The following is a 4,112-nucleotide window of genomic DNA, read 5'->3' as shown; positions in this document are numbered from 1 at the left end:
TAAAAAATTATATTTAAATAACTTGTTATACCTTTTCCAGTTGGCTTTTTAATAGTTTTATATGGATAATAAATGTACATGGAGTAGAAGTCAAAATATATTATACAAATGGATAGCCACAGTTAGAGAAGCTAAATTACATGAGAAATTTGTTTTCCTCTTAAAATTCAAATTAAAGACTTTCCAGAACAATGTATTAACATTTATTATTAGCAGTGTCAGTATTATTTGTACTTTGTAATTGCATATCTCTCAAGATTTTTTTTTAAGTGAGAGGAAGGAAGATAGAGACAGACTCCCACATGCACCCCTTCTGGGATCCACACAGCAACCTCTGTCTGGGGCTGACACTTTGCCCATCTGGGGCCATGCTCCCAACCAATCTGTTTTTAATGCCTGAGGTGGAGACTCCATGGAGCCATCCTCAGCGGCCAGGGCTGATGCACTTGAACCAATAGAGCCACTGGCTGCAGGAAGGGAAGAAAGAGAAAGAGAAATAAGGGGGAGGGGGAGGGAGAGGGGAGGAGATGCAGATGTCACCTTTTCTATGTGCCCTGGCTGGGAATTGAACCTGGGACATCCACATGCTGGGTGGACACTCTACCACTGAGCCAACCAGCCAGGGCCCAGATGTTTGTTTAAATCTGACAAAAGGCACTAACATAATGCTTTGTGAAGTTGATAATTTAATGAAAATAACAAAGTACTACATATTTTGTTCCTGTGCTAGACACTCCAAAAATCTACTTCTCAAAAACTATATTATATAGTTAATATTATATAGTTATATTATATATATAATATAGTTTTATATTAAGTAATTAATACCCACCAGAGAATGATACAACTACATGAAGAAAAGCAAACAGTGGTCTCTTGATGATATCACACCTGTCTAATTCAAGTCAGAAAAACTAATGCTTAAGTATTTGTCTTAGCTGGTGATGCATGTTTTTTTTGTTTTGTTTTTTTGCCTATGACCCAGTTTCCTTTTGGAAAAAGGTTGCAGTGAAAAAAATCTAGGAAAATGCAGAGGAAACATAAGGGGTAAAACTAGAAGTTTACCTTAGTGAAAGTCAACAGGCTATTCTGTTGTTTGCATAATAAATTTAATAACATAATTACCTATGTTATGTATGCTCTACTAATATAATGTTCAACATTATCTGCTTCTACATTCTTAAACAAAACTCCCTTGATACTGTAAAAAAAAATACTCCCAGTGATTGAATTAGTGACAAATATAGGCAATATCCCTTTATTGACAACTTAATCATTTTATGGATGGTAGTATGAAAATATACATTATCCTGAGGTAACCTTTTTAATTTACACTTGGTTATTAGGTGATTTCCTCAATACCTCTATCACTCTTATTTGCTTATGTGTTTATTATTTGCTTATCTTATTCTTATTTGCTTATGTGTATCTTATTTACTTATTGTTTGCCCCTCCCACTAAATTATCAGTCCCAGGACCCTCTTCTCTTCACAGTATTACTGGCTTCTGGACAGTGTCTGGGACATAGTAGGTGCTCAGTAAATAATCCTGGAGTTAATGAATCCCACTTCTATTGTGTAGCAATTCTTCAAATGATAGTATGAACCATTCATAGTTAAATCCCTACTGTGTGCTAAAGTACGAGCAAAATTTAAGAATGAATTTAAAAGAAGTGTCAAGGGACACAAGAGTGAATAATATATGGCCCTTTTCTTTATAGTACTAACAAAATTCCAGCAAGTTTTTAAAAATGTATACCTTTCTTACTTTCAGAAAGGATTTAAAGTAGTTTTCAGTGAAAGTCACAGAAATAGAATTGATAAAGCTATAAAAGATAAAATCTAGAGAAAAAATGGATGTCATAAAGTTAAAATTTGAGTATTGGAGTTAACATAATTCCATAATCAGGCATGAATTTTTGTTTGAACTTTCTAATATTAAGGCAAAGAAACTCTGGGTATTCTTATTATCTGATAAACACATGGTCAGTGGTCTGAAAAGAATATTTCTTGATTCCAAATTCTAAATGAAGTTTGTCACAGCATCTTTATACTGTATAAGGGACGCTTAGAATAATGTGATGGATAATATAGTTAATGTTTAGATGATTATTCCCTATGCCTATACAATCATTTCTCTATTATATCCTTGCTATAAAGACCTTGCTAGTAAGGTTCTGCCGTTGGGCTTGGCAGCCTTGGGATGGGCTCGCCCGGGTACCGGGCTCACTCCTGGCCCAGCCTTCCGGAAACCGAGTGAATTCCTCGGTCTCCTAGCAACGAGGGACAGACTGCGGACTAAAACCTGCGGTGCAGCCCAGATCGCCCGGCCCAAACGGGAGCCGAAAACCAGAGCTTGAAGGAGTAAGCAGGAAATGGCGGACCAGGCGTTGTTTTTGCTTCTCCATAGCGATATGATGTCAGGAATGTATAAGTACGCGGACCAGGGGAGGTGGAAAAAGGACGTTATTTCTAAGCTGGAAAACATAGGGTTTCGAGTGGGAGAAGGATTTTTGGAAAGGTTTACAAAAGATACCGCCAAGGTTCAAGAATGAATTAGGTATCATGAAGTTCTTTTGTAAAGATTTCTGGACTACAATATTGAAGAAACAAATCGACAATATAAGGACAAATCATCAGGGCAACAAATTTCATCTGCTAACTCAGAGGTCTGCAGGAAAACAGTAATTAGAACATGTATCTAAGTATTTAGTATTTGCATGTGGCTTAATGAGAGGTGACTTATCAAACTTGGTGATAAATAGTATTCTAACAAGAGGGAGAGGGTTGGGGGAGGGGAGGGGCACAAAGAAAACCAGTTGGAAGGTGATGGAAGACAATTGGACTTTGGGTGATGGGAATGCAGCTTAATCAAATGTCAAAATAACCTAGAGATGTTTTCTCTGAACATATGTACCCTGATTTATCAATGTCACCCCATTAAAATTAATTTTAAAAAAAGTATTCTAACAGCTGACTTGTCTTCAATGCCTGCCTGTGATGATAAAGAAGTTATAGAACATACTGAAATAGAAGGCTTCAATAGTGTAAAGAGTTAAGTTATTCACATGTAAAATATTTCAAGTAGCAATGATTTAATTACATTCTTGGACATTTATGCTGATATAAGCTACTTGCTAATTTATATATTGAAAGATGAGTCCTTAAGCAGGAGTAAGGCTGTATTTTATCAATGTAACGTCGACCAGGTTAAAGCAGATAAAGAGACATACAATAACATACTTTACTCAAACTATTCAGAATGAAAAAACCTGATCGTTATTTTGAACATTTTTATTTGCTTAGAGCAGCGGTTCTCAACCTGTGGGTCACGACTCCGGCGGGGGTCGAACGACCAAAACACAGGGGTCTAAAGCCATCGGAAATGTATTTACGATGTTCATTGATTGAGAAAGCAATCAATGAACAACTAAGGTGTCGCAACGAAAAACTGATGATTGATGCTTTTCATCTCTCTCTGTTACTGTCTGTCTGTCCCTATCTATCCCTCTCTCTGACTCTCTGTCTCTGTTAAAAAAAAAGATATCTTTGTAGAGATACTAATACATTGTGGCTTAGATATACTTTCTAATAGTGTCACTTATTGCAAGTAATATTTGATTATATTTGTATATCCTTACTATTTCAAGTTTCATTTGTCTACACCAATGGTCCCCAACCTTTTTTGGGCCACGGACTGGTTTAATATCAGAAAATATTTTCATGGACGGGCCTTTAGGGTGGGACAGATAAATGTATCACGTGACCGAAACAAGCGTCAAGAGTGAGGCTTAGATGGACGTAACAGGGAATCTGGTCATTTTTTAAAAATAAAACATCGTTCAGACTTAAATATAAATAAAATGTAAATAATGTAAGTTAGTTATTCTTTCTCTACGGACCGGTACCAAATGGCCCACAGACCAGTACCGGCCCATGGCCTGGGGGTTGGGGACCACTGGTCTACACTGACTTTGTGAAGAGCCAGATAGCCGTCAGTTCAAGATAATTGTCTGACAAGGATGCAATCATTTATTATTTCCTAAAGAAAAATATGTATTTTATATGATAAAAAAATAATAAAGCATATGCTCTGTTTTAAAAAATTAAGGA

The 4,112-nt window shown here is 36.3% G+C and overlaps 1 pseudogene; it reads left to right on the top strand.

The window, feature by feature from the left end:
* Window positions 1-2,374: 2,374 nt before the first annotated feature.
* Window positions 2,375-3,410, top strand: LOC136330028 (trafficking protein particle complex subunit 6B pseudogene; annotated as a pseudogene).
* The last annotated feature ends 702 nt before the right edge of the window (window positions 3,411-4,112 follow it).

The sequence above is a fragment of the Saccopteryx bilineata genome, chromosome 3, assembly GCF_036850765.1.
Source record: "Saccopteryx bilineata isolate mSacBil1 chromosome 3, mSacBil1_pri_phased_curated, whole genome shotgun sequence".
NCBI lineage: Eukaryota > Metazoa > Chordata > Mammalia > Chiroptera > Emballonuridae > Saccopteryx > Saccopteryx bilineata.
Note: the sequence above shows the minus strand (reverse complement) of the source record. Positions and strands in the feature narration are given on the sequence as shown.